This window comes from Equus przewalskii, chromosome 15, assembly GCF_037783145.1.
Source record: "Equus przewalskii isolate Varuska chromosome 15, EquPr2, whole genome shotgun sequence".
In the NCBI taxonomy this organism is placed as follows: Eukaryota; Metazoa; Chordata; class Mammalia; order Perissodactyla; family Equidae; genus Equus; species Equus przewalskii.
In genome coordinates this window covers 56,961,769-56,975,713 of record NC_091845.1, presented here as the reverse complement: position 1 = coordinate 56,975,713, position 13,945 = coordinate 56,961,769, and the positions used below count along the sequence as shown (strand labels likewise).

The following is a 13,945-nucleotide window of genomic DNA, read 5'->3' as shown; positions in this document are numbered from 1 at the left end:
TATATGAATGTGCTATAATTTATTCATCCATTCTACTGTGATGGATATTTAGGTCATTTTGAGATTTTATACAAATAATACCCCTATACACATTCTTGTTCATGTCCTTTGGTATCCATATGTCTGTATTTCTGTTAGTTATATACCTAGCAATGAAATTTCTCCATCATATGATATGTATAATTTCAACTTCAGCAGATAATGTTAAACAGACTTCCAAATGATTAGAAGTGTATCCAAGTTTTAAAAACACCATAAGGGATAAGGGAGGAAGAAAGTGGATTATGGGTGATTTTTATTTTCATAGGCTTTTAAAAATTCTCCATAATGAACTTATGTTTCTTTAAAAAATAACGCTGTCAAGAATCAAATGTTATATTTTATAATACAAAACTATAAATATATAAAATAAAATTTTCTATATGTCATATACTATAAACATAATAGAAAGATCACAAACTAAGAAAATATTTTTCTACCATGTGTGACAAAAGTTTAATATTCTTAGTGTATAAAGACTTATCAGTAAGGAATCGATGAATAGCCAATTTAAAGAATGAGCAAAGGGCACAAAGTTTCTTTCTGATAAATTCATATTATCGAACATGGAAAATATTTGCTCTCACTTTCAGTGGTTTACTTGCAAACCATGCCTTATACCACTATATGTAACCCATAAACTTGATGTGATTTAAAAATTCATAATGGAGGAGTTCAGTTTCTGGCTTAGCTCTTATCATGTACGTCCTTCTGCAGAAAACAACTATAAACTATGAACAATATTTAAAAACAACTACCTGAAGGCATTGGAGGGTAAACAAAAGCAGATGGAAATCAGAGGGAAGTCAAACACTGAAGGAAGGGAATAGCACTGGGGGAATGTGCCCCGTAGGGTGGCTGAGACTGACCAGTTGGCATTTGGTGTTGCTGGTTTGAAGAAGCAAGCTCAGGGTTTAGTGTAACTACAGGCCCTGGAAGTTTTTTAGTTGTGTGTTGGGGTGAGGTGGGGGGAAGAGCATAAATCCTAATAAGGAGAGAGCCAGAGAAAGGGGCCTCAAAGTCTGTGCATATACTCTGCCTATATCTCTAGCTTAATCCTAAACTACATATGGGGCAAACTCCAAGCAGCTCGGTTAAGGCTAAGAGAACTGAACCAAAATTTGAGCTGCTTCCTGCTGTATGTTGCAGAGGAGATGGGGTTCTGCAGTTTGAGTTCAGTGAAGAAGACTGACTGCTGAAATGAAAAAGAAAAACAGTTCTTCAGAGAAACAGAACAGAATCTAAACACAATAGTTTATAACATTGTGAAATTTCAGTTTTACCATATTATTTGTCAGTCACCATGTAATTGTGCCCCTTTACCCCTTATGCCCACCCTCCAACTCCTTTCCCCTCTATAACCACTAATCTGTTCTCTTTGTCCATGTATTTGTTTATCTTCCACATATGAGTGAAATTATGTGGTGCTTGTCTTTCTCTGGCTAATTTCGCTTAACATAATACCCTCAAGATCCATCCATATGGTTGCAAATGGGATGATTTTGTCTTTTGTTATGGCTGAGTAGTATTCCATTGTGTATATTCCACATCTTCTTTATCCAATCATCAGTCAGTGGGCACTTGGCTTGCTTCCACTTCATGGTTATTGTGAATAATGCTGCAGTGAACATAGGGGCGCATAACTCTCTTTGAATTGTTTATTTCAAGTTCTTTGGGTAAATACCCAGTAGTGGGATAGCTGGGCCATATGGTATTTCTATTTTTAATATTTTGAGAAATCTTCATACTGTTTCCATACTGGCTACACCAGTTTGCATTCCCAACAGCAGTGTATGAGGATTCCCTTTTCTCCACATCCTCTCCAACATTTGTAATTTTTTGTCTTGGTTATTATAGCCATTCTCCTGGGTGTAAGACGATATCTTAGTGTAGTTCATTTCCCTGATGATTAGTGATGTTGAACATCTTTTCGTGTGCCTATTGCCTATCTGTACCTCTTCTTTGGAAAGATGTCCTTTCATATCCTCTGCCCATTTTTTGATGGGGTTGTTTGTTTTTTTGTTGTTGAGTTTTATGAGTTCTTTATATGTTTTGGAGATTAACCCCTTGTTGGATATGTGAGTTGCAAATATTTTCTCGCAGTTGAGGGGTTGTCTTTTTGTTTTGTTCCTGGTTTCCTTTGCCTTGCAGAAGCTCTTTAGTCTGATGAAGTCCCATTTGTTTATTTTTTCTTTTGTTTCTCTTTCCCCGGTAGACATGGTATTCGAAAAGATCCTTCTAAGACTTGATGTCAAAGAGTGTTCTGCCTATATTTTCTTGTGGGAGTTTTATGGTTTCACATCTTACCTTCAAGTCTTTTGTCCATTTTGAGTTAATTTTTGTGTATGGCAAAAGACAATGGTCTACTTTCATTCTTTTGCATGCAGCTGTCCTGTTTTCCCAACACCATTTATTGAAGATATTTTGCTTTCTGTATTGTATATTCTTAGCTCCTTTGTTGAAGATTAGCAGTCCTCAGATGTGTGGTTTTATTTCTGGGCTTTCAATTCTGTTCCATTTATCTGTGTGTCTGTTTTTGTACCAGTCCCATGCTGTTTTGATTACTATAGATTGTAGTATAATTTGAAGTCCAAGATTGTGATGCCTCCACCTTTGTTCTTTTTTCTCCGGATTGCTTTAGCTATTCTATATTTTGTTTGTTGCTGTAGCTATTCTAATTTCCTTGCCCCATATGAATTTTGGGATTCTTTGTTCTATTTCCATGAAGACTGTCATTGGGATTCTGATTGGGATTGCATCGAATCTGTAGATTGCTTTAGGTAGTATGAACATTTTAACCATTTTTATTCTTCAAATCCACGTGCATGGAATATCTTTCCTTTTCTTTATGTCATCATCAATTTCGTCCAATAATGTCTTACAGTTTTCATTATATAGCTCTTTCACCCTCTTGGTGATTTTGTACCTTGCAACTTTCCTGTAGTTGTTGATTATTTCTAGTAGTTTTCTGATGTGTTCTCCTTATAAAATTGTGTCATCTACAAACAGTGAGAATTTCACTTCTTCATTGCTTATTTGGGTTCCTTTTATTTCTTTTTCTTGTCTAAATGCTCTGCCCAAGACCTCCAGTACCATGTTAAGTAAGAGTGATGAGAGTGGGCATCCTTGTCTTGTTCTGTTCTCAGAGGGATGGCTTTTAGTTTTTCCTCATTGAGTATGATGTTGGCTGTGGTTTTGTCATATATGGCCTTTATTATGTTGAGGTACTTTCCTTCTGTACCCATTTTATGAAAATTTTTATCATAAATGGATGCTGGATCTTGTCCAATGCTTTCTCTGCATCTATTGAGATGATCATGTGGTTTTTATTCCTCGTTTTGTTAATGTGGTGTATCACATTGATTGATTTGCGGATGTTCAACCATCACTCGTCCCTGATATAAATCTCACTTGATCATGGTGTTTGATCTTTTTAATGTATTGCTGTATTCGGTTTGCCAATATTTTGTTGAGGATTTTTGTATCTATGTTCATCAGCGATACTGGCCTGTAATTTTCCTTCTTTGTGTTGTCCTTCTCTGGCTTTGGGATCAGTGTGATGTTGACCTTGTAAAATAGGAAGTGTGCTGTCTTCTTCAACTTTTTGGAATAGTTTTAGAAAGATAGATATTAAATCTTTGAATGTTTGGTAGAATTCTCCAGAGAAGCCATCTGGTCCTGGACTTCTATTTTTTGGGAGTTTTTGATAACAGTTTCAATCTCATTACTTGTGATTGATCTATTCAGATTCTCTATTTCTTCTTGATTTAGTTTTGGGAGGTTGTATGAGTCTAAGAATTTATCTATTTCTTCTAGATTGTCTAATATGTTGCCAAGTAGTTTTTCATACTATTTTCTTATAATCCTTTGTATTTCTGTGGTATCCATTGTAATTTCTCCTCTTTCATTTCTAATTTTATTTATTTGAGCCTTTTCTCTTTTTTTCATAGTGAGTCTGGCTAAGGGTTTGTCAATTTTGTTGTCTTCTCAAAGAGTCAGCTCTTACTTTCATTGATCCTTTCTACTATTTTTTTTGTTTCAGTTTCATTTATTTTTGCTCTAATTTTTATTATTTCCCTCCTTCTGCTGAGTTTGTTTGTTTTTCTTTTTCTAGTTCTGGTAGCTGTAGTTTAAGATTGCTTATTTGTTTAGGTGGGCCTGTATTGCTATGAATTTCCCTCTTCGGACTGCTTTTGCTGCCTCCCATATGAGTTGTTATGGTGTATTTTCATTTTCATTTGTCTCCAGATATTTTTTGATTTTGCCTTTAATTTCTTCAGTGATCCATTTGTTGTTCAGTAGCATGTTGTTTAGTCTCCACATATTTGTCACTTTCCCAGCTTTTTTCTTGTAGTTGACTTCTAGTTTCATAGCATTATGGTCAGAAAAGATGCTTGATATGATTTCAATCTTCTTAAATTTATTGAGGCTTGCCTTGTTTCTCAGCATATAGTCTATTCTTGAGAATGTTCCATGTGCACTTGAGAAGAATGTGTATTCTTCTGTTTTTGGGTGGAATGTTCTATATCTATCTATTAAGTCCATCTGGTCTACTTTTTCATTTAAATCCACTATTTCCTTGTTGACTTTCTGTCTGGATGATCTATCCATTGATATAAGTGGAATGTTAAGGTCCTCTACTATTATTGTGTTATTGTTAATATCTCCTTTTAGGTTTGTTAATAGTTGCTTTATGTACTTTGGTGTCCTGTGTTGGGTACATATATTTTTATAAGTGTTATGTCTTCTGAGTGGAGTGTTCCTTTTATCATTATATGCTGTCCCTCTTTGTCTCTGTCTCTCATTGCCTGTTTTATCTTGATGTCTACTTTGTCTCATATAAATATGGCAACACCTGCTTTCTTTTGTTTGCCATTAGCTTGGAGTATAGTCTTCCATCCCTTCACTCAGAGCCTGTGTTTCTCTTTAGAGCTGAGATGTGTTTCCTGGAGGCAGCATATTCTTGGGTCTTGTTCTTTAATTCATTCCACCACTCTGTCTTTTGATTGGAGAATTCAGTCCATTTACATTTAGAATGACTATTGATATATGAGGGCTTAATGCTGCCAATTTATCCCTCATTTCCACATTGTTCTGTATGTCCTTTGTTTCTCATCCTGTGTATTTCAGACTACCAGTTCAGTTTGGTAGTTCTTTATAAGGGTTTTCTCAGTTTTCTTTTTATTTGTCATTTGTATCTCTATTCTGATTATTTGTTTAGTGGTTACCATGAAGTTTGTATAAAAAAATCTCATAGATGAGATAGTTCATTTTCTGATAGCCTCTTATTTCCTTATTCTGAGCTGATTCCATCCCTTTTCTCTTCCCCTTCTAAGTTACTGTTGTCACAACTTATTCCATCTTGTGTTATGAGTTTGTGGTTAAAATAACGAGATTATATTTATTTTTGATGTTTTCCTTCCCTTTATCTTTAATGTTATAATTGTTTGCTAACCTGTTCTGATAGACAGCTGCAATTTTCTGATTTTGTCTGCCTGTTTTTTTCCTTGCTCAAGGTGGGGTCTTATGGTGATGAACTCCCTCAGCTTTTGTTTATCTGGGAAAATTTTTATTTCTCCATCATATCTGAAGGATATCTTTGCTGGATGGAGTATTCTTGGCTGAAAGTTTTTGTCTTTCAGAATTTTGAATATATTCCACTCTCTCCTAGCCTATAAGGTGTCTGCTGAGAAATCTGCTGGAAGCTTGATTGGGTTGCTTTGTAGGTTAATTTCTTCTGCCTTGCTGCCCTTAATATTTTTTCTTTTTCATTGACTTTTGCCAGTTTTGCTACTGTATGCCTTGCAGAATGTCTTTATACAGTTGATATAATTTGGAGTTCTATTAGCTTCTTTTACTTGTATTTCCAGTTCCTTCTGCTGGTTTGGATAATCCTCAGCTATTATTTCTTTGAACAAGCTTTCTTCTCTTTTCTATTTCTCTTCTCCCTCTGGGATACCTGTAATCCTTAAGTTGCATTCCCTAATTGAGTCAGATATTTCTTGGAGAATTTCTTCATTTCTTTTTAGTCTTAGTTCTCTATCCTCCATCTGAAGCATTTCTATGTTTCTGTCCTCGATACTGTTAATTCTGCCCTCCATAAATCAGCTCTGTTATTCAGGGAGTGCAGATTTTTCTTTATCTCACACATTGTGTCTTTCATCTCCAACATTTCTGATTTGTTTTTCTTTATAGTTTGAATCTCTGTGAAGAATTCCCTTTGTTCATTAATTTTGTTTCTGATTTCATTAAACTGTCTATCTGTATTTTCTTGTAACACATTGGGTTTTTCTGTGATGGCTATTTTGAATACTCTGTCATTTAGATTGTAAATTTCTGTTCCTTCAGGATAATTTCTGGGTGCTTGTCTTTTTCCTTCTGGTCTGGACTACTAATATATTTCTTCAGACTGTTTGATAGCGTGGAGTTTTGCCCTCGCGTAGTGATGGTATCTGGTTGCAGATTCCACCTGTGGCCACTGGGGAGGGGGGTCAGGAACTGTGTATTCTGATCCCACAGCTATCCCTGGTGTCTCTGCCTTTCCTTAGAATCTATGCTGACAGGGTCTATCTGCGATTTCTGGCTTGCTCACTCACAGCTGCTGTTTTTCTAACCTATGCATGGGTGCTCTGGCTGACTTGCTGAGCTGGAGCCTGGCTGTGGGAGGGGTGCTTTCTTTTGCATGCCTAATCCTGGGGTGTTCTTCCTCTGCCCTCACTATCTGCTCTCCTTGGGTGCTGGCCTGATGAAGACACCACCTGCAATAACCTCTGTGTAGGGCTTTCTCATGGACTGTGAAGGAACTTGGAAAGAGAAGGTATTCCCATGGAGAGCCACCCCTTCCCCCTCCTCTCATAGCCACTTGTGGTGTGGCACTCTGGGTCTCTGCTGGGGAGGGAGAGGAGCATCCCTTACCTCCTCCCACTTCCTCCCAGGGGGTCCAGCACCTCGGCCTTCAGACATGTGGCTGTGTGGGTCTCTCAGATGTCTTTTGTGTTGTATGAATGTCCTCTGTTGGTTTATGAATGTCCTTTTTGTTGTATCTTAGCGGGGAGAGTCTAAGGGAAGAGCTCTCACTGCCATGATGCTGACATCACTCCTCAGAATCCAAACTTTTTATATGATATCATTCACAATATTCATGATCCAATGCCACATTATTCAGTGTACGCAGAAACGTGAAAATATTACCTATTCTGAAAAGAAATCAATGGAGGCTAACTTCAAGATAACTAAGACATTGAAATTAGCAGACAAGGATTGTAAATCAGCTGTTGTACTTACTTAAGAATGTAAAGGACAATATGATTGCAGTGAATAAAAAGACAAGAAATCTTAACAGAGAATATGAAACAATAAAAGAAGACCTAAATTGAAATTCTAGAACTGAAAAAAAACCTGCTGTAAAAACTTCAGAATGAAAATGACAGAAGGAGTCATGAGTGTAAAGATAGATCAATAGAAATATACAATCTAAAGAACAGAGAAAAAGATTTAAAAAGATGAACAGAATCTTATGGGCTTGGAGGACAATATCATAATGATAATGTTTATGTAATTGGAATTGCATTCCTACCAGAATGGCTACAATTAAAACACTGACAGCATTCACTAAACGCACACTTGCCCAATGACCCAGAAATTCTATCCAGGAGAAATGAGACTTATGTTTCACTATAATGCTTATAGTAGCTTATTCCTAATAGCCAAAAATGGAAAATAGCCCAGGCATCTCTCAAAAGGAAAAGAGAGAGACTAATTCTGGTATACTTATACAATGGAATACTCTTCAGCAGTAAAATTGAATAAAGTAGTATTATGCATAATAGCAGAGTTGAATCTCAAAACTGTTATTCTGAGTGAAATGTAAATAAAAGGGAAATATAAAAGTAATACCTTTTAGAAATACTAGGTTCTAGAACAGACAGCATTTATATGGTGTTCTAGAATAAGCTAAATTAATTCAAACAATGATTGCATCATTGGAGTGGGAGTGCTTCAGGTATCGAATGGAAAGGAACATTAAAGGAACTTTCTGGAGTGATTTTAGTGTTCTATATTTTGCTGTTTTGTGTTGCACAGGTGTATACTTTTGTTTCATTGAGTGCTGTATTTAAGATTTGTTTATTTCATTGTATATAAATGTCATCCCATAAGAAAAAAGTAAACAAACATAGAACTCTAATCACGTGCATGATGGAGTATTTGTGGGTAAGAAAATATATATAATGTATAATGTTGATGAGATTTTAGACAAGCCACTATTTACATTGCTGGCTAGGAATATAGACCAGCACAATGTCATGAAGGGGGTTTGTATGTACTTTAAAAAATTAACAAAAATTTATAAATGGGGCTGTTTCTTGACCTAGCAATTCTATTGATAGGAATGTGTCTTAAGGACATGATCAGAGGAGGTGTGCAATAAAATATGCATTAGTGTGTTCAACATAGCATTATATAAATATGGAATATTGCCAAAAACTTAGATGTCAACTGAGTCTGATTAATTATGAAAATTATAGTATGGGAAATGATATACACACATTGTGATCATAATAAATGCATTATTGATATGAGAGACTAGTTGTAATATATTATTTTCGTTTGGGAGTTGGCAGTCTACAGCCTAATGGTCAAATCTTGCCTGCTGCTTGTCTCTGTTTTATTGGAACACAGCCACGCCCATTTACTTATGTCTTGCCTCTGGCTGCTTTCATGCTATAACAGTAGATTTGAGTAGTTGCAGCAGAGACCAGATAGCTCACAAAGGCTAAAATGTTTACCGTATGGCTCTTTACTGAAAAAATCTCCTGATTTCTGGTTAAATTAAATTAAATTAAAATTTAAAAATACAGGAAGGGCTTACCAAAATTAACTAATTCCATAAATTCTTTATGAGCGCTTACCATGTATGAAGCACTGTAAATACACTACACTGTGTACATAAATGTGACTGAAACAGATTCAGTCCTTGTTCTTACAGAGTTTAAGTGTGGTGGGGGAGATGGTTATTATAAATATTTAAATTAAAATTATGATTAATACTATGAAGAAATGTTAACAGAAGTTATTTCTAAGTGTTGGGAATATGGATAATTTTTAAAACTTGTTCTTTTTCTAAGTTTTCTAGGATTTTGTTTTGCATTTGTCAATTATTTTTCATTGGATATAGGTAAAGAAGATTGAGTAGCTAACCAGACATTAGCTTCTTCAAAAATTTTTAAAACTTTTAAAAATGATGTTCTCTTAATTTACAGAATTAATTTTAGTAGCATTCTTATTAAATATTTATTGAATGCCTATCACATGTTTAACATTGTGAGAGGTGTTATAGAGGCAGAGTAGAAATATGAGACTTACTTTTAAGAACCTATTGTCTGGTTGATGAGAGACAAACCAAGCATACATAAAATAGAATTACACCATATAAAACAATTTATAATAAGATAACTACATGTTAGAAAAAAAGACCCCAGTGAATTCTGATTTAGTCAGGTGAGACTTAATGAAGAACATGGGCTAAGAACTGGACTTTGAAGTATGGCTTATGATTTGGGTAAGTGTGGGGAAGCTGAAAAGCATTTCAGACCATAGACTCAGCATTCAAGGCACAGAAGTGAGAATGGGCATCGTTTGTCTATACAGCAGTAGGGAGATTGACCTGAGGAGACCACTGCTGCTTTTAGGGGATAATGGCAAATAAAGACTGGGAGTCAAGACTGACTTTGGAGTGCCTTGTAAACCTGAAACAGAAGTTTAGATTTGTTTTCTAGTAAGAAATCAGAAGCATGTGAAGTCTGTCCTTTCTCCCTCTCTTTGGTCCCTCTCTCCTGTCTTCCTCTCTCCCTTCCCAGAAAAAGACTATACAAATAGAATGGAAAGAAGATTAATTCTGCAACAGAACACAAGACATATTGCCAACTTTTCTTTCTAAATTTTGGCTTTCTGCATTCTTTTAAAACTAGAAGCTGTTATTCATTAAAGTGACAGGCAATGATGTGTGTTGCTAGTGCTAAAGGGACACCCCTGGCTCAGGCTGCTGTAGCATAACCGCTGGCAGTTATGAAAAGTGTCAGGCTGCTGTGAGAGGATGAGCATTAACTGCAGTGTAGTCCTTCTACGGAGTTAATTGGGACATAGTCTTTTCTTGTTCTTACAGGTATCCTGAGGCATGTGTTATTCGTTATCTTTTCTAGAGAAATTGATTCATCAGATTTGTCAGATTTTTAAATCCAACATTTTATTTTAAGTCCCCCAAGCTAAAGAAAAACCTTCTTTGGTCTAAGAATGGCTAAATAGCAACTTATTCTCTTAATTTAATGGCAATTGACTTCTGCTTACACGAACTGAAAGTTCGCATTGTGAGGCTGCCTTTTTTCCCCCTAATTGACACTAGTAGTTTTACTCTGCATTCTAGTATAATACCTGTGCCCTTATCTTTAAATTGCATGAGTGATTAATATGTTTGTTGAATTTTTTTTATCCCTTTGATTCTTCCTCATATCCTTAAAACTGGTTTTAAAGATGACCACACTCAAAAACGTAGCACAGATTTAACTCTGGGTTCATAGTATTAGACATCTTTTCTTATTTTAAATATCTCTACTAGCAAAGCTTGAGAAAATCTTACTGGATTTGACTTATTAGGACATATTATCTTTCTATAAGAGTTCCAGGTCATCACACACAAGTTCAGCTTCCTCTTGACTTTCTGCACTTTGCCATATGTTTATTATAAAGTATTTCTGTAGTTCAGTCCCATACTTTCACCTCCCTAGTCAGTGACCTTGCCAAAGAACTAAGTCTTGCATAGAATTTAAATGATGGGCAGAATCTTTAAATGTCATCTTTTCCAGTGTCCCTTAGGTAAGAGATTAGATAATTGATTAGCCTTAGGTCAAACTATGGGTTAATATCAAATACCTGATTAGAACCCAGTTCTCTCTGCAATAATATTGTCTCACCTCTCTTTTAGTTGTCTTTCTAAGCCTCTTGGAGTCCTGAGCTCAGGTGATTTCATTTCGGTTTTGACTGACTTTTCCAGAGAGATAGTAGCCCTTTGTTTTGGTGAAAGGTGCCGCTATTGGATCAGCAGGAGCAATTCTATTCCAACTAAGTGCAGATGGGTGCAGTTACAGTCCTTACTTACTTTTCTCATCACTCACCTACAGAACTGAACTAGACCGTCCTAGAAGGAGAGTCAAGACTACATTTGGAATTTTGAAACTCACTTTCAGGAGAGCTAGACATTCCCTGAATCCCAGATTGTGTTAGTACAGGGCGCAAACTTAAATTTAAGATATGTTACATCCTATTCTTTGCCTGGGGTGTCCTCCCATAGATTTATTTATGCTAAGCTCATAAAATTTAAACTTTTGCAAAATTGAATTTTCAATCATGTTTGAAGGTTTGACTAACCATACTTTCTGATGTACTATAGTGTGAAAAATCTGAACTGTTTGTTTTTCTCTTATGTTGGCCTCAGGAGACCATATAGTTGACATATATGGTTGAGTTTATTAAGGAATTCTTTAATTTCATTAGTACCCCATGATTTTCAGAGTGGGCCTGTTTACACAATGCCCCAGTGATAAAGGCTCCATGCAATTGCTTCTGTGTCTTTTCCTCCCACGTCTTCCCCAGTCAAATCTATTCACATGATGGGATTCAAATCATCATATTCCTACAGAACTTCTTATTCTACCTTGATGATTGAAGCTCCTCAGGCAATCTGAACGTGCAGCAAGGTTGACAAACAAGGGTCAGCGCAGAATTGCCTCTTAAAGCAGCATATAGTAAAAGCCATGTGGATTTTACTCCTGTCCTCCGCTCATTTTTTATATCTTAAAGTTACATTCTTTTACTACTCAGAACACTCTTTCATAAAGACTCTAAGGTTTTGGTTGTTTTGTTGTTGCTGCTGCTACTCCTAGCTTTTGTGTGTGTGTTTTCTCTTTCTTTAACCTTTCTTTCCTTTACTTCCATCTTGGAGGTTGAGCCCCAAATTATCGAGTCCAGCCTTCAAGTTCTTTTCCACTGGGCCAAAGATTCTCAGCAAACTCTTAGGAAGTGGTGAGCTAAGTATGCTCTTGCAGTCTTAAACTTTGGCCCCCTTTCTATCACATAAATTCTATGACTACTCCTTTTCTCTCTTTCCTATTCTGAAAATTGCTAACCTCATGGCACACAAACTCCACCCTCCTTGGTAGCCTCTCTCTTCTCCATGTTCCATCAGTACATTCTTTGGTTTGTCAGGTTTCATGTATGGATTCTAATCTAAATGAGCAGAGACTGATTTGTGGTTGTTTTAGATCACTAAGTCCACAGGTATATACACAGTAGACTCGTATATGCCCAATTTCTGAGTTTCATTAAAAAAAGGCTGAATGAAATATACCATTGTTGAGTGGTATAGGTTAGTGGCCTTGCTAACTTGTATTTTTTCACATTGATACAATAACTCTTTTTTTTGCTACATCAGTATTTTGAGTGGGCCTGTTTGAACATCAGCACTTCTACTTCATGATACAGATTTAGCTTAGATGGGCAGTCAGGAAACCTCTTCATATTTTTGACCTTGAAGGAACATTGCTTTTCCTATAATGGGTTATGTTGGGTAGTTTATGTAGGGTTAATTGTTATTGAGATTGGATTCTTCACCTTTTTCCCCCTATACATTTTAACATGCCATTTAATGAATGTAAAGTTATGCAAAGCATTTATATTAAATAGACTTAAGTATGTCTTTCCTATCTGCTACATGGTTCCTACTGAGAGTGTTGATATTCAAATATTCATTTATGATTTGTGTTATTCAGGAACATGCCTATAAGAATATACTCTATTGTTCATCTTTGAATTATCACTGTTCAAGAATACATTCCATAATGATATTTTTTATTAGTAGGTGAAATATCTCAGTTTTCTTCTTTCCATTTAACCTTTCGTTTTAAAAGAAAAGTTCCAAAGTTAAGGAATTAGTTCATGGTATCTATAAACTGGTTAGGAACTAAAGTATATTATGAAGTAAAAATTGAAGCTGAGTTGCCCTCTAGGGGTTCAGTTTTAACACAGCACATGTAGAAATAATCTATTGAGATCTTTTGGGGGAGGGGTAGATCTGCTGAATAGAGGAGCTCTGTTTTTCATTTTCTCTTGGAGTGTGACTAGTCAACAGCACATGGATTTCGACTGTTTCTTGCAAATGAGAACATCCCAATTTTGTAACCTACAGACAGTTTAAACATCCGTTTTGGCTCATTTTAAAAGTCAGAGCATTTGTGCCAGAATAATCCAACCATTAACATATTTTCAAGAAGTATTTGGTGACCAGACCACTAATTTTTTCCTAGCACTCGTTTGTTTCCTCACTGTCACCTCTATAGCACTTTTAGGTCAGCTCTCACCCCTCTTCTGCCCAGACCCAATACAGACTTCAGTGAAGTGGTTTAATCATGAATCTTTATGCTTTCAGGGTGTGATCATGAAATTTTTTTCTTTTGTTTTCGGCACTTTGACTGGCATCTTTGTCTGGACTGGTGAGAATGCTTCTGGTTTGAAGCACAGTGGCTGTCTGCCCTTTAGCCTCATTGGTACCTGCTTTGCGTTGCTTCAGGTCCAGTGATTCTCGTTGGAATCTGTCTCTGATGCAACGCGCTCTGCTTTGTTAGAGTTAGATTCTTACTGTTTGGTAAGAGTGAGCAACTTTTTTCTCATTATTGAAAATGTTACTTAAACATTGATGAGTAAATGGTAAATATAGAGTTTATTTCCTATGCAGATATTTAAATGTTTTAAGTATTTAAGCACTTTTCTATGTCAGATATGAAAATTTGTGTGTATGGTGTGTAGCGTATGTTTTAATAATGCTCTGTCATTCCCTTTGAAGAAGGTTATAAAATTT

General features: G+C 35.9%; 1 protein-coding gene across 9 annotated transcripts in view; it reads left to right on the top strand.

Moving 5' to 3' along the window:
- Positions 1-13,945, top strand: part of CMC1 (C-X9-C motif containing 1) — an 89,814-nt gene that overhangs the window by 39,551 nt on the left and 36,318 nt on the right. The window contains exon 1 of one of the 9 annotated variants that reach the window (XM_070575942.1): positions 13,670-13,732. The exons of the other annotated variants lie outside the window; for them this stretch is intronic. The gene's annotated coding sequence lies outside the window, so the exon portion shown is untranslated. Of the gene's footprint in view, positions 1-13,669; positions 13,733-13,945 lie in introns of those variants that run through there. 9 annotated transcript variants of the gene reach the window in all.